Genomic DNA, 26,965 nt, shown 5'->3' on the forward strand with positions numbered 1-26,965 from the left:
TGTTGCCTTCATGCCTTTAAACAGTTTACAGCATGGTACCACAGCACACTGGTATCACCTTGCTTCCTCCTCTGACAGTGCTAGAGTCTATGCCCATACAGTATGTGTACTTGGATTCTGTACTGTGTTTGGCCGTCCAAGAGTCCTAGTTGCTATACTCTGCAATCTAGCATGGTGACACTGCTTACTGTACGCCTTGCAGCGTCTGTAACACAACAGAACGCATAAAATGCAACATCATACATGGATTTTTTTTTTCTATTTCCTATTTTACTACATCACTACTTGGTGCTTGGTTATTGTCAAAATCATGACATACAATTGATTTGTTTTTTATGTCCTGTTAACTTGTTCTGTTAGCTATTTAACATGAAGAAGTACTGCTTGTTTTAAGCCAAGTAGATTAGCTTGTTTCTAATAGAAAGCCAGTAAGTTGACATAGCGCTCCATCTTCCAGCTGTTTTCTCTTATTTTTAATGCACTGTAGTGTTGTCGGCTTGGTACACTGAATACAATGGGAACAACATAGTTAATTCTTTTTTTTTTTTTTTGCAAAAAAAAAATGCATGTGGCAAACATGAATAACAGAAATAACATAGATTCTTATCCACATTTATGTTCCAGGATAAGCCTGAAAAGTCACCAGGCAGAATACCAGTAATCAATAAGTGAAGAAGAAAGTAGCAGCTCAATGTGTGAGTTACAATTTCTATTAAGTACTGTTCTCTATACACTGTACACCATGTAAACATTAATGCTTTTAGTACAATGGTCAGATACCCAAGCATACGTGACCACTGAGCCACCGGGAAGAAGATGTTATGCTAGTGGGTCACCCAAAAAGATATTTATTCTATTTGTTCTTAAACCCAGTAGGAGGTTTGACTAGAGGTTACTATCATAGAGGATATCACCACTGAATGTATTTGTTCATATATTACTACTAAGTAGATTAGAATGTGGTTGGACTGCTCTGGTGACAGTATTTGTGTTATAGAACACTATAGGGGAAAAGTCTATGATCTACATAACAAATTTCCAAATAGACCAAGGCTCCATTCATTGTCCATTGGATTGTCCGATAAACAATAAATAGAGCAAAACACATACTCAATTCCCACGCCATCCCAACAGGAGGTTTGGAAAACCCATTCTTAAGATCCTGTTAGGTTCCAGCAGTAAGACGCCCCCACCCCATCATACCTGTATTCCTCATTCTGTGGGTAGGGAATAAATGTCCTTTAATGTGTTACATGCCATAGTGCTGTAATCTTTATTTTGACATCCCCATAGCTGGAAATAGAAAAAGAAATGTTATAGGGGTCAGAAGAGAATAATTGTAATCAAATTAATTTTTTTAAGATAAAGTTTACATTTTTTAAAGTAGTAAACGCTACATAAATTGGGTATTGTTAGCGTACTGACTGACAGAATAGAGATAGCGTGCCATTTTTAAAGTAAAGTGTGCTCAAGTCCCTGAAGCCTCTGTCATTCTCCCAAAGCTCTCCCGGAAGCGGAGCGTCTCCGAGCTTCTCCAATGAGATGCTCATCTGCCCGGGAGAGCTTCAGGGGAACTCCCGCACAAGCAGTGTCTCTGCATCACTTTACCTGACCCGGGAACATGAAGGGAGACGTGCGGCTGCCGGAAACGGGTGACAGGTGAGTTGATTGTTGTTTGTTTTTTTTCAAATTCAGTTAATCCTTGCCTCCAGCTAGTAAACCCTGCTGCGGTCAGCCAGGAGTTAAAATTTTCCGGCGTATAAGACGAACCCCTGAAAATCTTCTTAAAAGTCAGGGGTCGTCCTATATGACCAGTCACCTTATATGCCCGAAAATATGGTAGATCAATTATTTCTACTATAATAATCAAATCTACCAGTTGCCAAATCAGGTTAATACACTATAGCAGTTTTCACTATGTAAAAGTACTGTGCCCAAATCAGGACCCTAGAAATCCATTATATTGAACACTGTACTACTTGAAACTCACTCAATTACACACACTAAACCCTTAAAAACCGCACCCTCTAATATTCAATATAATATACTCTATTACCCTTTGAGGTTGGGTTCACACTACGTAAAAAACATGGCCGTATTTCATAAAAACGTCCGTAATTGCGCAAACAACGGCCATTATTTCTGAAATAATGGCCGATGTTTGCACAATTACGGACGTTTTTATGAAGTGCGGCTGTGTTTTTTACATAGTGTGAATCCGGCCTAATTCTTTATAACACACACCAGACACCCTGGCATTAATTATAATAAACTGTTCCTGAATGGTTTTAAGCCAACTTGCCAAACTGGGGTAGGTCCTCCAAACCCGAACGATCAACATTTGACTCCTGGTGGCTGGAGCAGTTAAATGGCGCCCTAAAGGCTGCCAGGAAATCATCTGGCAAAGACGCATGGCAAAGCTGCAGAAATTTGAATTAAAACATATGCGGCACCCTTCCCTTAGTTTCACAACTCATTGACAAAACTCAGTAATATACAGAATAGAGATAGGAAAGGAAACCACAATTGCGTAATAGCAGGAATCTTTATGACACACAAATATATAAATATGAGAAGAGTCAGCAGAGCAGGATGTGTCTGTCTCACATGTATGTATATATAAGGGTACTCCGTGTGGTATATGACTGTCTGGTTATAGCTTTTACACTAGTGACTCGTATCAGTTTTTATGTATTGGGTTTTATTGCCGAGCAGAGCAATATGCCGACTGAATCTTTTTTTTATGCAGAAACAGACTTTTTTTTTTAAGTTACCAATATATTTTAACTATGACAGCAAAAGTATCATTTGCCAAGCACTGATCTAGCAAAATCTAGATTTTATATAGTCTATGTTGTAATAGGCCTCTTTCCTGGCATTTAACTCCCAAACTTCTCCTTTAGAGATAATCTTTCTCTATGTGGACTGTATGTAGTGATATGAACCATGGCACTCTACTGAATGGACTTTCTTGAACTATCTTAAAGAATATTGAAAATCTCTTTAGTTTCTTCTTGGCAGTACACATAAAAGATCTTAAACAAGAGGGTCTGGCTCAACAAGTTTTTATTTTTTTATTTTATTGGTTTGCATCTTCTTTTGACATACTGTTAAAATAATACACAATATTGAGATGGAATAACTGAGCCTCAGAATATAAGTCAAATATTCTATAGGAAAGTAATACTCTGTACTCAAAAAGTAATAGTTCTTGTCTTGAAACAATTAGCCTTTCCTGTTTTCATTCCATAAGCATCAAGTCTGTTAGTATTTATGCCTTTATGAAAGTCCAGGAAACTTTTCAGAAAAATGGGTTTTATAGGTTTCTGGTTAAATACGGTTGGTGTTAAAATATAAACCAGATTTTGTTCAATAAAATGTAATACTTACCATTTAATATAAGAGTAAGATGAGGAGTATAGAAATGCATATACTGTCAGGAGGAGACGATAAGGTTTAGGTAATATGAGGAGTATGTACAAAACAGACCAAATAGTGAAATCTGTTCACTTCATCCCATAGCACCACAGGAAAGAAAGAGGCCTCAGGAAAACCCACTGTATAATAAGAGGAAGCAAAGCAAGAATGCTAGTTTGTAAACGTGCAAAACCAAGGGAAATGGTGAAACCTTATTTAGCATCATATTTCTAACTTTATGAGGTTATCTGTGTGTCTGTGCACACATCAAAAAGAATCAGCCGACAAATGAGAAAAAGCTCACTGAACAGATCTTCTGCACGGTCACATATCAGGTGATGTGTGGATGACAATGAGGAAGTTAATGGGCTGCACAAAGGAAGGGTTGTTTTTTAGTGCAGCCTGCAATTGATTGAGCCATGTGACTGCTCATCAAACAAGTGCCGATCATAAGGATCGAGTCTTGTTACAATGCCACGGTCAACCTTTACTTACCCTTTTAAGTAAATTTCATTGACCTATTTTTTACTGCTTAATAATCCAGACTTATTGATAACAGCTGTAAGATCCTATTGACGAAAGTTACCGTGAACGCTGAACTAAGACAGCTACCCTGGTCTTGCATTTGCACAGAATTTTCCATACATTGCCTGGGGATTGCATCCCTGTTCCCAGGAACGGTGGGGGTTCCAGGTGAATCCCTGGGGGGGGGGGGTCTTGGGTTATGAAGACGGGCTCATTTGTTTACTGCTCTTAAATTAGGCCACGGCCCCTTTTCCATGACTGGATCCGGCTGGTCAGGCTCCTGAACCTGCGCCCGGCGTACCAAATCTAAACCTGGTTCCAGCAGGTGTAGATTTGGATCATGATTTACACCTTGGCTGTCCAGGCATGATGGTATTGTAGTTTAGTAGTATTGTAGTTTTGCAGCAGCTGGAGGTCCACGAGTTTGACACCTGTGGCCTAGGTATGTCACTGTATAGGCATCTCTAAAAGCCAACTGAAATATAAATTAAAATGTAGATCACATAGATCACATTTACTTAAAAATATTGTAGCAAACAAATATTAGCTGACACACTCAATGATTTCCATTTGGTGTACTTTGTTATGCGGACCCTCTGAAAAACAGATGCGGACTGTGTGCATAACTGATGCTAAACAGATGCATTTGGCATTGGTGTAAATCACATGAAAAGAAATGGGATCTGTCAATGGATTCATTCCTGAGATTCTACTGACAAATAATGTGTCAAAATAACACATAGTGACCTCAAAACTTTGAACAATAAAAAAGAACAACTAATTTTAGATACCTAAAGGCAATGTACCACCAACCTTTTTTCTAATCTGCTTCTGTTTTCTCATAGAAAATTATTTTATTTTTATTTCATTATTCTGAGAGGTAGCTATCTTGCCTGAACTGTTTTTAACAGTATTTAGTGACATGCTTTATGGTGAGCCTCATTAACATGATACAATGAATAACTCCAGACCCTCTTGGGACACACTTGTAAGCATGCTCTGTAACCTCTGTGACCTGTGCAAAGGTCATTCCACAGGGAGGGGGAGGCTGCGCTGCTGCTTTGCTATCTACTGGTGTCACCTTTCAATGTAATGCTGTACAGATCACGTTTCCGTTTACCTGTTAGACACCTAAGACAAGCACTGAAAGGGGCATACTACAAGCAAAGACTGAATGGGAACCACATGTATTGCAAGCACTGAAAGGAGCAAGGGTTCTAAGACATAGTAGAGAGCTGCTAACAAGTAGCATCTCAAGGACTGGCAAACTAAAGCTATCCATGTATTACATGAAAGGCCATTCATCTGAGTACAAATGTCTGACTGCCCACGGCTTTCCTGAGAAAAAAGTTGATGTTTGATCTTAGGTGTAAGACTCTATTTGATCTCTTTATGGAAAAACTATAAGGAAAACATCAAGTGCACCATAGGGTGAATCGGTATATAAAATGATATTCGTAGTGCTGAGACCACAACATCTATGAGAGCATGTATGTAAGGAATCACTTAGTGCAAACCACTCCAAGCCAATCGTGCCAACCTAACTCCTGGGAGCCAACCTAACTCCTGGGTCAGACAACAGTAGAATAAGTGTTGGGGTAATGGTGAAACCACTACCAGTGTGCTAAAGACTATAGGCGCACCAAGGACACAGTGATGAGACATATAGGATACCTTAGGACCTCTTTCTCAAGCCATACCCATATGTCTTCTTCTGGCTTAAGAAAGAGGTCGTAAGCCCGTCGAAACAAGTTGCCTATAAAGCAATAAAGTATCCTATACTCTATGTTAAATCACCGTGGCCTTGGTGCTCCTACACTCACCGGCTACTTTATTAGGTACACCATGCTAGTAACGGGTTGGACCCCCTTTTGCCTTCAGAACTGCCTCAATTCTTCGTGGCATAGATACAACAAGGTGCTGGAAGCATTCCTCAGAGATTTTGGTCCATATTGACATGATGGCATCACACAGTTGCCGCAGGTTTGTCGGCTGCACATCCATGATGCGAATCTCCCGTTCCACCACATCCCAAAGATGCTCTATTGGATTGAGATCTGGTGACTGTGGAGGCCATTTGAGTACAGTGAACTCATTGTCATGTTCAAGAAACCAGTCTGAGATGATTCTAGCTTGATGACATGGCGCATTATCCTGCTGAAAGTAGCCATCAGATGTTGGGTACATTGTGGTCATAAAGGGATGGACATGGTCAGCAACAATACTCAGGTAGGCTGTGGCGTTGCAACGATGCTCAATTGGTACCAAGGGGCCCAAAGAGTGCCAAGAAAATATTCCCCACACCATGACACCACCACCAGCCTGAACCGTTGATACAAGGCAGGATGGATCCATGCTTTCATGTTGTTGACGCCAAATTCTGACCCTACCATCCGAATGTCGCAGCAGAAATCGAGACTCATCAGACCAGGCAACGTTTTTCCAATCTTCTACTGTCCAATTTCGATGAGCTTGTGCAAATTGTAGCCTCAGTTTCCTGTTCTTAGCTGAAAGGAGTGGCACCCGGTGTGGTCTTCTGCTGCTGTAGCCCATCTGCCTCAAAGTTCAACGTACTGTGCGTTCAGAGATGCTCTTCTGCCTACCTTGGTTGTAACGGTTGGCTATTTGAGTCACTGTTGCCTTTCTATCAGCTCGAACCAGTCTGTCCATTCTCCTCTGACCTCTGGAATCAACAAGGCATTTCCGCCCACAGAACTGCTGCTCACTGGATGTTTTTTCTGTTTCGGACCATTCTCTGTAAACCCTAGAGATGGTTGTGCGTGAAAATCCCAGTAGATCAGCAGTTTCTGAAATACTCAGACCAGCCCTTCTGGCACCAACAACCATGCCACGTTCAAAGGCACTCAAATTACCTTTCTTCCCCATACTGATGCTCAGTTTGAACTGCAGGAGATTGTCTTGACCATGTCTACATGCCTAAATGCACTGAGTTGCCGCCATGTGATTGGCTGATTAGAAATTAAGTGGTAACGTGCAGTTGGACAGGTGTACCTAATAAAGTGGCCGGTGAGTGTATAGTCTCCAGCACACTGGTAGTGGTTTCACCCTTACCCCAACACTCCTTCTACAGTACATCTATTTGATCTTATATTTTAGAAGTTGTCTATAATGACATAACCCCTTCAAGGACACCTTTATAGCATGACCTTTTATGGCTATTTACAGAACTTGGTCAAGAGTTCAAAATGATAGAGAAAATGGCCAAGTATAATGTGTACCTAGAGGCCACCCCACCACATTAAGTTATACAGTATATTTTCTACTTCTAAAATAATACATAACACACATTCATGAGTCACTTCATGTGTTTCTTGGCAATTCAAGTCAACTATCAGATATTAATTTAAATACTGAAGGGAAAAGCAAGAACTCTTATTCCTCTGTGTGCAGCCCAGCTTACTGTTTAGTTACTGCTCAGCACAGACTTGTGTTTTCATATTGTGCTTTTACATTAGTTTCTCTAAGCTGGAAAGAATTCTTGATTCTTCTAGAGAGCAGGGCATGGGATATGCACAATTCATTCCATTAGTGGAAATTTGGATCAGGGGGATCCTGACTTGACAGAATGTGACTTCCAGAATTATTACAATCATCGCCTGATTTGCCAAGTTATGACTGTAATAGTGTATACAGGTTACCATGATGAGGTTAAAACTCTAATGTATAGGGATTTTGAAAACCCGACAGTGTTAGTAAATGTGGGCCATTTTGTGCCAAAACCATCTCAAAATTGGCATAAAAATGATTAGGTGGAGTCTACACGTAGAAAACACTGACCCTGATTTATTAGTCTGAAAAGCTATCTGATATTCCCAAAGCAGCTAAGCACAGCACAGATTTCATTTCTTAAAGGGGTTATCCGGTGTACACTTCTAATCTCTGACTCTCCAGGGGCTGCAGGCTACATAGACGCTCATAGAGAATGAATGGGGAGTCCGATGCTCCGTCATTCTCTACGGCCATCGGACTCTCCTGTAAGTGCGCACGCCGGGCTTCGGGTGCTCATATCTCCGAGACCCGACCGGATCAGGAAGCGGGACCCAGCGGGATCAGGTGAGTATAGGGGGCTGTAACGGGGGGTCGGGAGCCTGTCACCCCGGCACGGGGGTGTGACAGGTCCTCTTTAAATTTAAATTTCTCTGGTATATACTGAGCAGGGATTGGTTGCTGTAAAAAAAAACAGACAGTTTTTGTGTCAGACAGATTGATAAATGTGCGCCATTGCTCTAAAGATGCGTCTCAGAATAAACCGCTGTGATAAGTTTGGGGCATTTTGAGACTGTCTAATTTAACTGTTCACTTTGAGAGTAGTAATAAGTCGCTCCAACAATTTTTATGTTAATCTGTGCTTTATTTCTCCTTTCATGATATTGTATTCCTACAGGAGAAGGAAAACTGGAAGGGAGTTTTCATGCAGATTCCATTAACTCTCAGTCTGTTGATCACAAAAAAAGACAAAAGGGCGTATGACAGATGACCTGGGTCAAGTGTGGGGCACATTTCCTCTTTGAAGCTGCTTTCCTCTATGTACAGCCAAGAGCTGTCAGTTCAGAACTGCAGTTTATTGAAAACCATAACAATTAATAGCTTTCAACAATGGGCATTACATGGTAATGTGTTGTTAAAGCAAGACACAAAATACAAAGTTCACCATCTAATGTATGTGGTTTAAACTCTATCACTGCATATACAGCTGATGTTATGGCCTTGCAGTGCTTACGTATGCACTTTATAATTTTGGTCACATTGAGTACCATAAATAAAAATGTTTAAAATAGCTTTTTATTGCATTCATTTATGGCGATGTTTAGATAATCCTATAAAAGTACTGCTGAATGACCAATCCAGCGCCATCAGATCTGCAGAATAGTCCCATGATATGGACAGAGAATGTACAGGTTTCCCAGTAACTGGGTGATTCATTGTAAATATATGCAGATACTTGGCAGCAAAACAAAAAAGTAACAAACTACTCACAAGAAATAGGGATTTCTGGCTTGCAGGTGAAATTTATGAAAATTGTTCATGCTGCAGTGATATTATTTCATGAAAGTAGGGGATTTAGGTTGATGCAATGCAATGGTGACACAATTTATTGACACAAAAGGTTACAACAGTGGTGGATATACCCCAACAGAACATGTCACTCTCTCAAGAACTTGTCACATGGCCTTGAGCATCAATTACAGCCTGACATCAACTTATTGGTTGCTGTGGCATGGCATCCCCCGTTTCTTGTAGGACAGCCCTTAGGTCATTAACCCCTTAGTGAAAAAGCCCAAAATGGCCTTAAAGCGACTCTGTACCCACAATCTGACCCCCCCCCCAAACCACTTGTACCTTCGGATAGCTGTTTTTAATCCAAGATCTGTCCTGTGGTCCGTTATGCAGGTTATTGACTTTTAAACAACTTTTAAACTGGCAGCCCCGTGCCCAATGGCCGGGGCTTAGATTGTGTAAGCATTAGGCTGGAGCAACCTCTCTGTCCCTCCTCCCCACCCTTCTCATCATTAGGAATGCTCCAGGCAGATTGTCTCCTATTCCTCACCTGTTTAGCCCGGCACATGGGCTGGATTGTTAAGCAGCTGTGCAACGTTCAGACAGGAGTAAATGTTTCAGTGGCATTCCTAATGATGAAGAGGGTGGGGAGGAGGGATGGAGGGGTGGTGCAAAGTTAGGGCACAGATACTTCCGTTCGGCACGGGGCTGCAAATGTAAAAGTAGTTTTATAGGACAATAACTGCATCACCTGCTGAATGGACCCCAGGACAGATCTTGGATTAAAAGCAGCTATCTGAAGGTACAAGAGGTTTGGGGGGGGGGGGGCAGATTGTGGGTGCAGAGACGCTTTAAAGGGAACCAATTACCCAGAAAATCAATGTAAAGACAAGGATATGTGCTGATAGATCACCCAGCACACTTCCCAAATATGCCCCTGTAACCTCTGTGCCCCCCTCAATTAGACAGTAATCTTACTTTGTTCAGGTCACGCGCTGTATGTAAATTTTTGCTAAGTAGTCCTGGTGGGCGTATGTAGTCCTGGTGGGCGTATGTAGTCACGGTCCGGGGGCGTATGTAGTCACGGTCTGGGGCTGTAATCACGCCCAGAGGGGCGTGATTCGGAGGCTTGCGGTCCAGTGACGTCATCCGGCGGCTTGCGTTCCGCGTCGCGGCCGCGCCGACGTGTTCGGGAACCCGCGCATGCGCAGTACGTCAGCGTCGTCTCCCGCCGTACTGCGCATGCGGAGGTTCCCAAACACGTCGGCGTGGCCGCGACGCGGAACGCAAGCCGCCGGATGACGTCACTGGACCGCAAGCCTCCGAATCACGCCCCTCTGGGCGTGATTACAGCCCCAGACCGTGACTACATACGCCCCCGGACCGTGACTAGATACGCCCCCGGACCGTGACTACATACGCCCACCAGGACTACATACGCCCACCAGGACTACTTAGCAAAAATTTACATACAGCGCGTGACCTGAACAAAGTAAGATTACTGTCTAATTGAGGGGGGCACAGAGGTTACAGGGGCATATTTGGGAAGTGTGCTGGGTGATTTATCAGCACATATCCTTGTCTTTACATTGATTTTCTGGGTGATTGGTTCCCTTTAAGGACCGCATCAATTTTCAGTTTTGTGTTTTCGTTTTTTCCTCCTTGCCTTCTAACAGCCATGACTCTCTTATTTTTCCATCTACAGGGCCATGTGAGAGCTTGTTTTTTTCAGGAGCAGGTGTACTTTGTAATGGCACCCTTCAATCCACCATAAAATGAATGTCAGAACCCCCAAAATATTATTTATGGGGTGAATTTAGGACAAAGAATACAATTCCGCAAATTTTGGGGGGTTTCCGTGTTTACGTAATGCACTTTACGGTAAAAGTGACATGATATTTTTATTCCATAGGTCAGTCTGAATACAGCGATATGCATGTTTATATAACTTTTGTAATGTTTTACTATTTTTATTAACAGTAAAACTTATTTTTTGCAAATAGGTATATTTAAAATGGCTATATTGTAACTCCTAAAAAAAATCAGCAATCCTGGCGTGTTTTTACCACTATTTGTTCACGCCCTTCACCGTGCAGGAATAATAATGTTTTATTTTAATAGAACGGACAATTATGCATGTTACGGTATATAATATGTGTGTTTGATTATTTTTATGTGTTTTATTTACAAAATCGGAAAGGGGGGTGATTTAGACTTTTATTAGGGGAGGGGCTTTGGGGCATTTTTAAAAACATTTATTTATTGATGTTTTCACACTTTTTTAGTCCCCCTAGGGGACTATTACATACATAAATTAGATTGCTCACACTGATGACTGCTATGCCATAGCATAGCAGGGATCAGTGTTATCTGCGATCCTTTGATAGAGCCTGCCTGTGGCAGACTCTATCAGAAGACTAAAGACCTGACTGCATTGAGGAAAGCTACATACTTGCAGACACACTGTGGGGTCCCGATTGGTAAGTGACAGGAACTCTATGGTACAAATCTGATTTCACCTTCTTTGCTTGGTGACACAACCCGGTTTAGATAAAGTGCAGACCACTTCATTTGAGGTACCCCAGTCTGCTCAGTGTGAACCGACTTTCCTCTATGAACACTCCTAAAGCCCCTGGTACCTCGGCCAGCATAAATAGGAAAAATTCTGTAACATTATGACTCCTGTAATGATGAAATTTCAGATGACCACAATGGGCAGCATGGCTAGAGGAATGGCAGCAAATGCATGACACTTGCTAAGGGACCACAGCACAATTGGTAAGGCAAGTAGTTTGTTACTTTGTAGCCTTGAGGCCAGACAGATTTTGACATATCAGGATGCCTCTTTAAGGTTCTCCCAGCCTCTTGTGTTGTGTACCAAACTAAGCAGTGAAAAATGTATGCAATACACTTTCCATTGTTTTCATACAGCAAACATCTTTTTCTGTGCAAATTTCACTTGCAGATCATGGATTATGGCCCTATTCCACGGGTCGTTTTAGAGGAGCAAACGAGCGCTATGAGCGCTCGTTTGCTCCTCGTTCGCCGCTTGCTGCCGCTATTCAACGCGGCTGCAGCGAGCGGGTGAGTGCGGGAGGGGCGGCGGGGAGCTGCGGGGGGGCTGCCCGGGGGATCGCTGATCGTCCGGGCAGCCCATAGGATATAGCAGCGTCTGCTGCCGATGCTCCTATTCAACGGAGCGCCGGCAGCAGATCGCTGCTATATCAGTCGCTTGTTTTTCAACATGTTGAAAAACAAGCGACTGCAACGATCAGCCGACATGAACGATGTCGGCTGATCGTTGCACTCTATTCCACGGAACGATTATCGTCCGTAGCGGTCGATATCGTCCGAAAACGAACGATAATCGTTCCGTGGAATAGGGCCTTTACTCCCATTAAATTGGGATAATCTGTATCCAAAACCACAGTAAGGTATGTGGCAAAATTAGTGAAAATATGCAGCAATGTTAAAGCAATGACATTCCAGCAGATCACTTTAACAAGAACATATTTGTTATATTAATGTGACTGAAATCATTCTGGTACCACGATCTGTTACTTCTGGTTTGGCATAGGACTGCATATAAAACTAATGCAGTCACATAACACACATCACTATTAAAATGTGTTCACAATGGGGTAAATGACATGTTCAGCCCTGTTACACCTGTACTTTATCAATGGTATAGCATTCTTTTTAGCTAAAGGTGAGAAACACTTTGATGATATGGTGTCAGTAAAGCTTTTGTGTCTGGGTGCGAACTACTTCTGTGTACATTAACATAAGTCATTCACGCTTTGCCGTACACATCACATCATGAACCGGCTCTGGTCTGTGAGACAATAGGAAAAACGCTCACTGGGAAACAGAGGCCTTTACCGGCAACATTTATAGGCCTTAGTATTTTATCACCACAAACCAGCAGGTGAAAAAAACATTATCACTAAATATGCCATACCAAAAGAATATACTAAGAAATGGGTAAAAAATGTAGAAAGCCATGCAATACTCAGCACAGGCGATGAATGTTCAATAGAGTGAACGATATCCAATGTTTTATTCTTTATTATTTTTTTAAGGTCTTGTAGGGGAAATCAGTAGAATGTGTGATCTGACATATTGGCCCAGATTTATTAATCTGATAAAAACAGGAGCTAACCTGGGATTGGTTGCTATTTGTCTGAGATAAAAACGTGTCCGACTTTTGTTCCAGACAGTCTGGTAAATCTGGGGCATTGTATTTTTGCTGCCGGTAATAAGTCATAATATGCTGTCATGTACAGTATGATTGACAAATTAGACCTTTTTATTTACTATGTGGTTAGCTAGGTTCACAGTTTACTTACCATTCCACCTTTACCTGTCTAGTTTGATGCCAAGAGTACAGCAGCATATGGAACCTACAGAAGGGTTAATGGATATAATTAAAGTTATTGGGGTACATCGGACATTGTTTGGATTATGACTTTAAATGTAGATGGATGATTAAGTATATTGAGGCAAACTTAAATTTCATGTTCATACCCAGATACTTTGGGTGCTACAGAGCATCTTTGTGGCGCTTTCCCTACATGTTTTTAAATGTTGTATAGTAAAACAAGTAGTAAAGTATGAAATTCTATTCACACAGAGAAGTAGTGAACAAAGGGTCAGACTTGCAAACTTTAGCCTGGGGGGCAAGCACACAGCAGTGGCCCATGAGTAGCGGATATTCGCCAGGGCACATATACTTAAAGGAGAACTCTTGCCAAACCTAAACATCCCAAGCCGGCAGGGGGTGAGGGGAACATAATAAAGAATCCATACTTACCTGTCCCTATGCACCAACAGTGCTGCATCACTGCTCACAGACCGGTTCCTGCAGCTCCTGGTCCTGCAGATGATTTAAACTTTTATTAAACTCTATGAGCATTAGAGATCCATGTAGTACTTACTGTAGGCAGGTTAAATAAATTATGAAGTCAGGCAGCCACAGAAGGCCTAGCAGAGGCCTCGGGCTGCCCAGACAATGAATCAGCTCCCTGTGATCGCATTGTGGGGGGGGGGTCAGATCTGAACCACTGTACCACCAATGTCCTGCAGTTAGGCCATTTAAACAATATGTAAATGGATAAGTAGCCAGCATGGCGATCATTCTGTGCTGGCTATTAGCGGCAGCCCCCAGTCACTGAAGGCCACCTGGAAGTTGTTGTGTAGCGTTTCTCCATCTAGATTTATGTAACCGCTCCTATTGCACGGAGGTGCTGCCAGCAGACCATCGTTATCGTTGTTGAATTGTTGAAAGACAAGGATCAACCGACATCGTGCACCCCCCTGAAAGTAAGACATATCCAGTCCATTTGCCGATAATCGACTGGATATGGCCAATAATGGCTTGGTGTAATAAGGCCTTAAAGGGGTTGTCCAGTGTGGGGGCACTTTTTGGGGGGACCGAGAAGGAGGTGGCTGAAATAAAAGACGTTCACTCACCTCCCCGGTTCCAGCGGCGGCCCACTCATCGCGGCGCTCCGGTCCCCGGTCGCTTCCGGGTGTCTGACGCCGCCCGAGACGCTACGTATCAGGGCCGCTCAGCCACTCAGTGAAGGAGGCGGGATCCGAGCGGACTTCACACGGATCCCGCCTCCTTCACTGAGTGGCTGAGTGGCCCTGAGACGTAGCGTGAACGTCTTTTATTTCAGCCACCTCCTCCCCGATCCCCCCCAAAAAGTGCCCCCACACTGGACAACCCCTTTAAGTTTATTAAGTGCTGAACTAAGGACTGAAATGCTTCCTCACTCTTCCTCCCATTCCTATCCCTACTTGACTGATAGTTGGAAGCTGTGTTTAAAGCAATAAAGGAGTTATGAACACACCCCATTCTTCCCTAAATGTCCCAATAAAGATATATATGTATATGTGTGTATATGGTAGGGAGATGGTAATGTAGGACACAGGGGATGGTCAGGGGTGATGACATCACTCAGAGGGGCTTAGGGCCCTATTCCACAGGACGATTATTGTTCGCATAATCGTTAACGATTAACGATCTCAAACGACCGCTATTGCGAAAGACCTGAAAACGTTCACTCATTTCCATGGAACGATAATCGTTACTTATGATCATATTTGCGATCGGGTTTTTTTCGCTATTTCTTCGCTATTGCATTCGTATCTACTGTGAACGACCGAACGATGCCTTATTCAATGCGAACGATTTGCGAACGAGCAACGATAAAAATAGGTTTAGGTCTTATAAAGCGATCAACGATTTCTCGTTAGGTCGTTAATCGTTAACTGCATTTCAACCGAACGATTATCGTTTAGATTAGAATGATTTAACGATAATCTGAACGATAATCGTCCGGTGGAATAGGGCCCTTAAGCTCAGAGACAAGATCCAGCCTTGCCTCCTGAGACAGCAGAGGATGAAGTGTTGTTTAAAGAACACTTTGCAGCCCTAGGGACAAACAGTTTTTATTTAATTAGTACACCTCTCTTGTTCCTGAGATATAAGGATTTCACTGTTTTGGAACAAGAGTGGAACAAACAAACAAACAAACAAACATTTTTTTTAAAAATGACTACAGGTCCTTTAAAACTGGTGTGTGACCCCCCCCCCCCACAATGTGGACCAGATACGAACACTTTACTTTTCTGGCATCCCGTCTGCTGATCACGAGTTCTTGTTCTGTTGTTAATGTCTCCAAGTTGTAATAGGGACAATTCTGATGACAGATCAGTGTTACGCAAGTGCCCTTTATGCTATGTTCGGTTTAGAAATGAAGAATTCTCTGTTAGTTCTACTTGATGATGTGTCTTGCTTATGATAATCGCTTAAACATCTGGCCATGGATAGCACACCAATCGGTAAATGTAGATTTTTACAAACAAACGTCTTCCATTTTGACGTTCCAGCCACAAAGATAATATTTATAACCTTAAATAAATAATTACTTAAACCACATAGACAAACACTGACGGGTCTAACAGATACGCAGATTTCACTCAATGTCGCAAGATTCTGTTGTTTTTTTTTCATTATAATTTATTACATCAATTTTGCGCAATGTTGGAAATGATGTGATGTGAACAGCTGCTGAAAAGACAACACCCGAAAAATAAAACTGACACTGCAGAACTCTAATAAGAAGAGCAATACATAGCTGCATCATTCAGCGACACGGAACTTCTCATCTACAACTCCAAATCCTAACCTTAGCAGAACAGCAGCCAAGTGTGGGTGGTCTGACTAACTGGTTCTGAGCCACTCATTCCCAGATGGTATTCAAGATTACAATTCTTGCTTGTTGTTAGGTTTCCTATGTAGCTCCTTGTGAGATTATTTTGTCTGAATTTTACGGTTTAGCCTGCACTAGCTTTCTTTAAAGCCAGCACCCCAGGGACAAGACTTAGCCCTTCATACACACAGTGTCTATAGTCCTATGCATTGAAGACATGACCTATATAGGCTTCTATAGTCTTTGATCTTTATAGCTTAGTTTCTCCAAGTTTGCACAAGGTTTTAGCAAGAAAATTGTTGGGATTTGGTATTAGAACACATTAAAAAAGGCCATACTATAAAGCTAGTAAAAATAAAGACGAGCTAGAAAAGGTGTTCCTGCAAATACCCACATCCACCAAAACGTTCCATTATTCTGTCTGGATTGATGGCTCCTTGTAGGAACTGTTATTATTGGAGCTATGTTATCAGCACATGGCCCCTACACCTCTGCAATGGGTAAGGAACTGCTCTGATTTACTCTGGACTATGGGGTATGTTGCTAGGAAAACAGCTCAAACATACAAAGGAGCTAGTAAGTTCAGGGCATGAAATCATTTGCTCACTTCGGAAGAATTTCTTACTTTGTTAGTTACAACTTCTCGCTGGAATTCTCTTTTAACCCTATTCATAACTTACATATAACTTTGATTCTTAAGCCCAATTTAAAAATAGGAACAGATCACATAAAAGGTAAATAAACCTATTCCACTCTTTTTCTTGTTCTACAATGCAGATAGCTTTGTCTTCACCATAAGTAAATGAGCTTGCTCTCCACTGCCACCTAATGGAGGTAAGAAACAAGTCAATACTTAGCCCTTAAAGAGCCTTGCAACTCTAGAATGTTTCACACAAAGGATTTTTTTTTTCATCAGTACAAAGCAGGGTAGTGGCTGGCTTGGTGAGAGGTCTTTGACGTGGGACTGTGTGTCTCCTTAAGAAAACTGCAAAATTGGCATAGGCAGTTGTATAAGCTATGCAATGCTCCATGGGAAAATATGCAAAGTAACTTACTCTGCTGCTGCCAAAACAGTTTTCTACAGATAACTATCACAGTTAGGCCGGGTTCACAATACGTATGCCGTGTCACAGAACGGCCGATGTCAGTGAAGTTCATCCCAACCGGTACTGCAGTACCGACCAGATGAACTTCATTTCTTTAGAATTGGGAAGCGGGCACATTCGGGTGTGCCTGCATTCCAATTACCCATAGCTGACAAGGTAAAGTGCAGCTGGAGCCGCACTTTACCTTTTCTGCTCCGTCGGTCTTGTGTGCCCGCTATTCAATGAACAGCGGCAGCACAAAACTGACATGTCAGTCTTTTTTTGCGACCGCAAGGAATCCCAGCTGGAGTGTATACAGAGTGTATACACTCCGGCCGTTATTCCATTGAGATGAATGCAATCGGCAATTTCATTAAATAATGGCCGTGGTTGCAAAACCAGTGCTACGTAGTGCGGGTGTCGGCTCTGCTACACGGCTGGCTCAGCTCTGCTACATAGTGCGTGTGTTGGCTCTGCTCCATGGCTGGCTCAGCTCTGCTACGTAGTGCAGGTGTCACCTGTGCTACACAGCTGCCTCAGCTCTGCTATGTAGTGCAGGTATCGGTTCTGCTACACGGCTGGCTCAGCTCTGCTACGCAGTGCGAGTGTCGGCTCGACTACACGGCTGACTCAGATTTGCTACATAGTACGGGTATCGGCTCTGCTATACGGCTGGCTCAGCTCTGCTAAGTAGTGCGGGTGTCTGTTTTGCTAGGCTGGCTCAGCTCTGCTACTTAGTGAGGGCGTCGGCTCTGCTACTTTACTGACTGAACTCTGCTACTTATAATGGTAAAGATCATTGCTCGGTTACCATAACAATCTTACTCTTGTCAGTGAGACAAAATCATTAAGGACCCTCCATCTTCTAAAACTTTTATTGGTCAATAGTGGACATGTGACTGTGTGGATGTTGTGAGGCATTGACTGACAAGACCTTAGAATTTCTATTGGCTGCTATATTTCAGCTATTTGCATGTGTGCTGTGATTGGCTGTTAGAGTTTACAGTGTGGCCATTATTTCCAATGGGCTATTATTTCCTATGGGAAATTAGGGGTCTTTAAACGTAAATTTCTTAAAAACGATAAACGAGTCTGTGCGCAAAGCAGTTCGGGCTGTATTAATCGCAGAAGAATGGCTCAAAGAAGAAGCGGAAGAGGGATATGGATTACACTATAGTGCAAGCACTATAATAATACATCTAAATGTAAAGTTTCAGCTTATTGTACAACTATTTGCTACTTTGTTTGAAATATAGGATGGAATCAGTATAAAGAAAACAGCTTGTTTGGGTAAGGAATGATCAAAGGTACATCTTGAATTAATTAAGGGTTAAGGAATGTGAGCCAGATGAGGAAGAGAAGGAAATCATGAGATCAGATTTATCTTCCTCCTTTAACAATTTAGAGTAATCTGATTGCAAACGCCAAAATAAAAAGAGTAATGAACAGTAGACTTACCCAAAATAGATGTTGTGGGATGTTATCATGAAACACTCTGTCAACACTCTGTCAACAAAATGGGTACATGTGATCACCGGGCTTGTATTATAGGTGGCTTCAATACAGCAACCACTGAATTGGCACCAGCTTTTTGTTTTAAAGAGTGCTCTGGAGGAAAAAAAAGATGTCTTTAAATAAAATGGTGTCAGAAAGTCACAGAAAGTCACTCATATTTAAAAATTTTAAGTATTTCAGTACTTATCAGCTGCTCTATGTCCTGCAGGAAGTGGAGTTTTCCTTCCAGTCTGACATGGTGCTCTCTGCTGCCATCTCTGTCCGTGACAGGAACTACACTGAACAGTAGCAAATCCTCATACATCATCTCCTGTTTTAGACAGTTCCTAACATGAACAGATGATGCAGAAGAGGGCACTGTTTCAGACTGGGAAGAATATAACACTTCCTGCAGGGCATACAGCAGTTGATAAGTACTGGAAGGCTTGCGTTTTTAAGTGGAATTTACAAATTTGTATAACTTTTCTTCACTGGAGTACCCCTTTAATGATGGTTTTCTGGTCTTTTGTAGCACATACACATGCATGCCCTTCTGAAAAACAAGAAGATCTTGACCCTTATGCACTAAAGTAAAAAGTTGTAATGATCAGTAATTACTGAGAACTATATGCTGCTGTTTAGGAAAATACACTATGTCATACTGTACGTGCATAACTCTTGAGATACCAGTAAAGTGGAAACCCCCAGATTTTGTAATCTTCATCAGTCAAGTAATTTATTTTGGGGTACAGTGAGCACTCTAACCCCACATCCACAGACCTAAAATCATCGTTCCCCCACCGCGCATTGCTACGGTTGAATAGCGGTGCGCGGCGGGCGACCGGCGATTTGACAAGCAGCAGCTGCATACATTACCTGTCAGGTCTTCTCCGCGCTGTCTTTATCCCCGGGTCCCGCGCGCTCTATCTTCAGAATGGCCGATCAGCTGACGGAGCGCTCAGCCAATCACAGGCCGGGACCGCCGCGGCCTGTGATTGGCTGAGTGTAGCCTGTCAGCTTACCGGCCGTTCTGAAGATAGAGCGCGCGGGACCCGGGGATGAAGACAGCGCGGAGAAGAAGCCTGGACAGGTAATGTATGTTGCTGCAAGGGCTGCAAGGACATCGGTAACGGTAAATCTGCTGCACATCTGCTGCGAATCCTGTATGTGTGAAGGCACCCTAAACACAAGAATTCCAGCCAGTACAGAGAGTCATGGCTCAGTCATGGTCTGGGATGCACAGGACTTCCTGTTTTCTGACTGTTTCCTGTTTTTTGAGAAAAAAAAAAGAGTCAGAAAACAGGAAGTGGCATGCTTTCCATCATAACTTAAAAAAAAAAAACTATATCACATTTACTGTTGATTTATAATTTGAAAGTTATAAGGACAGTGACACTTTAAAACTGCTATGGTTAGGTCCCTGGTATAATACACTAAAATTCTTTACAAAAATTAAACAATGACCCATTTTTTGATGACACATTCCACCCAGCGTTAATAGCTCTTCCTAAAAGAAAGAATTCTGTTCTCTTTTCACAAGCTGTTGTAAAATCCTCTGGTTACTAAGTGCTAAACCTGCAGTAAACAGCAATGATGTAATTCTCACTCAATAAAATAGTAATAAAAAGTACAAAAAGATGAATTTAAAACAAACTGTACTTAAAAGTAAAATATGTTACAGATGTATCTACAATTTTACATATTACTACGGAAAATGGACACAGGGAAGAGGGATCAACACTAAAAGGAATAAGCCATCAGAAAGTGAACAATTGTTTTAATCAAGTTTTTATGTTTTTTTTTTTCTTTCAATTTTTTTATTCAATATTATTATTTAACAAATTAGGATAAAATTCAGTCCGTGCATATTAAGATAAAATAGATAGGACGGATGGGTCAGTAAGCTGAAGTAGGCATGATTGGTATATGTGCTGGAAAAGTCGCAAAATTTTGCGCAGCTATGCGGTTGCTCAAAATTTTGTGACTTTTCAACTCAAGGGCCTATATTTTTGATAAATCTCCCCCCTTATTCCCAGGCATATATCGAAAGAGTCCCTTGTCCAAAGTACCCCTTTAAGGAAATTTGTGGAGTCATCGCCATGTGATCATTTGTGCTGTGATCTTGATCCTTCTATATATGAAACATCTTTATGCAGATAACATGTATTTACAGGATATGACCTCCCTCTAGGATCATAATTTGCCATATTGTCTATAAAGAATATGTGGGGATGCATTGCTATGTAATCATATATCGAGGCTTTGTCGTCTCTACATAATTTTCACACAGGCTAAATGTCTGTATACGATATGGATAGCATTAACCCATGACATCTGCTGGAGCGTTGTTATTCATTTAGTTTATTGCTCCGTAACTCTCACAATGTACCTTTGGTCTACTGTACATTGCTGATTTGTCTCAGTGCTATGTGGTTTAATGGTGTTTGTGACTGAACACAGTTGATAGAGATAAGGTATTTAACACTAAGGGTCCATTTACACAGACAGATTTATCTGACAGATCTTTGAAGCCCAAACCAGGAGCAGACTATAAACAGGGATCAGGTCATATAGGAAAGACTGGGATCTATCCTCTTTTCAAATCCATTCCTGGCTTTGGCTTCCAAAATCTGTCAGATAAATCTCTGTGTGTAAACGCAGCATAAGGGTCCATTTACACAGAAAGATTATCTGACAGATTATCTGCCAAAGATTTGAAGCCAAATCCAGAAATAGATTTCAAAAGAGAAGAAATCGCAGGCTTTCCATTATTACCTGATCTCTGTTTATAGTCTGTTTCTGGCTTTGGATTCAAATCTTTGTCAGATAATCTTTGTGTAAATGGACCCTTAGGGCGCTATTACACCAAACAATTATTGGCCATAGTTGGCCAATTACTGGCCGTTTCAGACGATAATCATTTGATGTAATAGCACCTGTTAAGGGTCCATTTACATTGAAAGATTATCTGATTTGAAGCCAAAGCCAGAAACAGACTATAAACAGAGATCAGGTCATAAAGGAAAGCCTGAGATTTCTCCACTTTTCAATTCCATTCCTGGCTTTGGCTTCAAATCTTTGGAAGATAATTTGTCAGATAATATTTCTGTGTAAACGGACCCTAAAAGGCCACGATCAGACAACATGCACAATGTCGGCTGATCATGGTCTTTCAACAGATTGAAAAATCACGATAACGACAGCAACAGTCTTCTGCTGGTCCCACTGTGTAATGCGTGCGGCAGCTGCAGACCGCCACCTGGACAAGGGCCACCTGGACTATCTAATGCAGGGGTGAAAAACTCAGGCTCTCCAGTTGTTGCAGAACTACAATTCCTATCATGCCTGAGCAGCCAAAGCTTTAGGTTTGGCTGTCCAGGCATTATGGTAATTGTAGGTTTGCAGCAGCTGGCAGGCCGCAGTTTGACACCTGTGATCTAAGGATAGTCTGGCCAGCCCCTCCCACAGCTCCCTGCAGCCTGAGTGTAATAGCACAGGCAGCAAGTGGGGAGCTAGGAAGAAGCTAGCACTGAGCCAGGGGCGTAATTACCACTGTAGCAGCCATAACGGCTGCTATGGGGCCCACCACATAAGGGGTCCCCCTGGCCCTCCTGCAATACACTGAGCTGTCATCATTTGCAGCACCCGGTGGATGAACAGGCCTTCCGGGTTCTGTCCCTTTAACTGCAATCACTTCTGACCAGCGCTTGCAGTTATAACTACACATGACCGCTTAGTGACGTGAGGCCCAATCAAAAGTTTGCTATGGGGCCCAGCCATTTCTAGTTACGCCCCTGCACTGAGCTGACAGGTCAGCACTTGCTTCCTCCTATAGATCGTGCCTTGTAATACGGCCCTTATCCCTACCATGGATGGCAGTGAGCATGGATTCATATACTTTTTATCTGGACACAACAAGTATATCTTGCTGAAAGACAACTATCTACTGTGCATTGATATATTCTTATATTATTAAAGAGAACCTGACATCTAACTGTCCCTATTATAAAAGTGTACCTCTCCCCAAGTTCATTTATGAAGATAGAGTTTGCTTGTCTGTATCTTATCCTTTACCTAATCCTCTGTATCAGTACTGAAACGCAAGTGATGTCATCAAGATGGCAGCGCCCGACCTTACTGCAGCGGTACAGAGGATTAGGTAAAGTATACAGATTGCAAAGGCAGTCCATATGTTCATGAATAGACTAATAAGGGAGAAGTACAGGGACAATTAGAAATCCACAGCTGTATAGCACAAGATCTCTGTGTACTGACAGAGCGGTGGGCAAAGGCTCATGGAAGCCCTTCCCAACACTCTGCATGCTGGGAGTTTCTGGTCTAGCTTCAACTCATTTGAATAAATAGCAAACACGGACGCAAAATTGATTAATTCTATTTAGAAATAGTAATAAAAAATAAGTTCCAATTAAATGGAAGACTAAAATAAATCCTCTGTGATTGGTTCTCTTTAAGTATAAAAGACTACACTGGGTATATTTAATATCCAGCCCTGGCATGCATGCTCAACCACTGGGAGTTGTCAGACACTATGTGCAGGCGCAGGCTTTATATGTGCAAACTCTCAATCTATTATAGAATCCCTTACCATAGACTACACATTAGTCTGTTTTAGGGCTAATCTATTTACCATCTCTAGTGTGTACATACACATTTGACTTTCTTATCTTTTTGACTCCTGTGGATGGCCGTAGTTCTTGTTATCACATGATCTTTTGCACGTTTGGCGTGTATCTCTGGAACCTGTCTTCCTCCCAGGCATGCATGCATGTTGGCAGCTTTTGGATCAGTGGCAAAATCCACTGCTAATCCGCAAGTTTGGGTCTCTATGGATACAGAGACACAATGAGATGGTTATGTGTGAAACCTGCGTTGGATCCAATTGGGGTCACGCACATTAAAGTCTCATAGCCTCTCTGTATTCAAGGAGACCTGATCTTACGGATTAGCAGTGGATCTCTCTGTAGTTGTGGAGGTGGCCAATCAGGGCAGGTACACTTTAGGATGTAATTCTATGTGTATATGTATATGAACACCCACATTCATCCCCTACCACTCCTGAGCTATGAATATACAGCAGAACGCATGAGGCTTGGTTTAGTATACATACGCCATGTTTGGTTGCCCGCTATTATACATGATGGGATCATGTGAGGATTTGGTCCCTCTGACCCAGGCTGCTGTATTAGCTGTATACTGGACCGCTATCAGACTGAGTAGACCATCTAATACTGGTATACTATACTGTATGTTAAATGCTTTTCTTCTGTGTCACACAGGGATATCACCAAAAGCACTTTGGGGTATTTGTAAATTAATACTGGTACTCCAATAACACAAACTGCAGCAGAGTATACAACCGCATATACTAGCTGTATACCAATATCATTATACAACTGCATATACTAGCTATATACCAATATCATTATACTGTAGCAGAGTATACAACCGCATATACTAGCTATATACCAATATCATTATACTGTAGCAGAGTATACAACCGCATATACTAGCTATATACCAATATCATTATACTGTAGCAGAGTATACAACCGCATATACTAGCTATATACCAATATCATTATACTGTAGCAGAGTATACAACCGCATATACTAGCTGTATACCAATATCATTATACAACCGCATATACTAGCTATATACCAATATATTTATACTGTAGCAGAGTATACAACTGCATATACTAGCTATATACCAATATCATTATACTATAGCAGAGTATACAACCGCATATACTAGCTATATACCAATATCATTATACTGTAGCAGAGTATACAACCGCATATACTAGCTGTATACCAATATCATTATACAACCGCATATACTAGCTATATACCAATATCATTATACTGTAGCAGAGTATACAACCGCATATACTAGCTGTATACCAATATCATTATACTGTAGCAGAGTATACAACCGCATATACTAGCTATATACCAATATCATTATACTGTAGCAGAGTATACAACCGCATATACTAGCTATATACCAATATCATTATACTGTAGCAGAGTATACAACCGCATATACTAGCTATATACCAATATCATTATACTGTAGCAGAGTATACAACCGCATATACTAGCTATATACCAATATCATTATACTGTAGCAGAGTATACAACTGCATATACTAGCTATATACCAATATCATTATACTGTAGCAGAGTATACAACCGCATATACTAGCTGTATACCAATATCATTATATTGTAGCAGAGTATACAACTGCATATACTAGCTATATACCAATATCATTATACTGTAGCAGAGTATACAACCGCATATACTAGCTGTATAACAATATCATTATACTGTAGCAGAGTATACAACTGCATATACTAGCTATATACCAATATCATTATACTGTAGCAGAGTATACAACCGCATATACTAGCTATATACCAATATCATTATACTGTAGCAGAGTATACAACTGCATATACTAGCTATATACCAATATCATTATACTGTAGCAGAGTATACAACCGCATATACTAGCTATATACCAATATCACTATACTGTAGCAGAGTATACAACCGCATATACTAGCTATATACCAATATCATTATACTGTAGCAGAGTATACAACTGCATATACTAGCTGTATAACAATATCATTATACTGTAGCAGAGTATACAACTGCATATACTAGCTATATACCAATATCATTATACTGTAGCAGAGTATACAACTGCATATACTAGCTATATACCAATATCATTATACTGTAGCAGTATACTGAAACATGGATACAGCCTAGGGCCACATGCAACTTCTGCTGCCACAAGGAATAAAACACTGAAGTGTTTACATTCAGAGGGCACTAGCTGTATATTAAAGGGGTACTTCGGGGGGGGGGGGGGGGGGGGGGGGGGTAAGTTTCCAAAACAACTGGTCTCAGAAAGTTATACAGATTTGTGAATGACTTCCATTTAAAAATCTCAAACCTTCCAGTACTTATCAGCTGCTGTTTGCTTTGCAGGAAGTGAAGTTTTTTTTTTCAGTCTGGCACAGTCCAGTCAGTGAATGTTCTCTATAGGGATTTTCTACAGCTCTGGACATTTCCTGTCACAGACTGAGGGGGCAGCAGAGAGCACTGTGTCAGACTGCCTTACACACGGGGGAGATTAATCAAACTGGTGTAAAGTAAAACTGGCTCAGTCGTCCCTGGCAACCAATCAGATTCCACTTTTCATTTTTCAAAGAATCTGTGATGAATGAAAGGTGGAATCTGATTGGTTGCTAGGGGCAACTGAGCCAGATTCACTTTACACCAGTTTGATAAATCTCCCCCTGTGTGTGAGGGCACCTTCTTGCTGGATTGGCTGGCTTGGTGTACAAGGGCTGTGGCCCCATCCCCAGTGCACCCAGTATACTAATCCGCTGTTAGTTTACCATTAAGGGCGGGTTCACACTACGGAATTCTCGCGGACAATGTCCACGGAATTCCGTCAGCTGTCCGCCCGCACGGGCACGCGCTTTTCCGCCGGCTCCATAGACACCATTCTATGGGCCGGCGTATTCCGCGATCCGCTAAAAGAAGTGACATGACACTTCTTTCAGCGTGTAGCGGAATACGCCGGCCCATAGAATGGTGTCTATGGGGCCGCCGGAAAGGCGCCCAGATGTGCGAGCGGACAGCTGACGGAATTCCACGGACATTGTCCGCGAGAATTCCGTAGTGTGAACCCGCCCTAAGGGGAGGTTTATTCAAGTGCATTTACTCAATGTTAGGATTAGCTGGATGGGACACAAAAGAGAAGTGTAGGCAGACAGACTAGATCAGGGCTAGGGAACCTTGGTCCTCCAGCTGTTGCAAAACTACAACACCCATCATGCCTGGACAGCCAAAACTTAGCTTTGGGTGCCCAGGCATGATGGGAGTTGTAGTTTCTAAACAGCTGGAGAGCCTAGGTTCCCTAGCTCTGACTAGATGGTTGAGACATACTGTAGATATTCTCTGTCTGTGGATACATTCTCAGTGGAGGTGTATGTGTAGACAGACAAGGATGGATTATACTACACGTAGTGTGTGCCGCTTCTCTCCCTCAGGCTGCGGCTTACTTACTTCTCCCAACCTTAACCTTGTCCTCCCCTCCTGGTGCGCTGTGACCACTTCTCCCTCCTTTCCTCGGAGTCTACAGGAGAGGCGTGTGTGCT

General features: G+C 42.0%; 1 protein-coding gene and 1 long non-coding RNA gene across 3 annotated transcripts in view; one reads left to right on the plus strand and one right to left on the minus strand.

The window, feature by feature from the left end:
• Window positions 1–26,957, minus strand: LOC138785787 (uncharacterized). The gene is made up of 5 exons (XR_011362155.1): window positions 26,874–26,957; window positions 18,725–18,874; window positions 13,311–13,364; window positions 1,204–1,293; window positions 1–505 (listed from the first exon to the last, which is right to left on the minus strand). It is a non-coding gene; the product is annotated as an uncharacterized lncRNA (long non-coding RNA).
• The window catches only part of LOC138785786 (lysophosphatidic acid receptor 1-B), a 107,164-nt gene that overhangs the window by 26,356 nt on the left and 53,843 nt on the right, over window positions 1–26,965 (plus strand). Inside the window, exon 2 of one of the 2 annotated variants that reach the window (XM_069962105.1) lies at window positions 625–695. The exons of the other annotated variant lie outside the window; for it this stretch is intronic. The gene's annotated coding sequence lies outside the window, so the exon portion shown is untranslated. The remainder of the gene's footprint in view (window positions 1–624; window positions 696–26,965) is intronic. 2 annotated transcript variants of the gene reach the window in all.

The sequence above is a fragment of the Dendropsophus ebraccatus genome, chromosome 3 (assembly GCF_027789765.1).
Source record: "Dendropsophus ebraccatus isolate aDenEbr1 chromosome 3, aDenEbr1.pat, whole genome shotgun sequence".
Taxonomy (NCBI): Eukaryota; Metazoa; Chordata; class Amphibia; order Anura; family Hylidae; genus Dendropsophus; species Dendropsophus ebraccatus.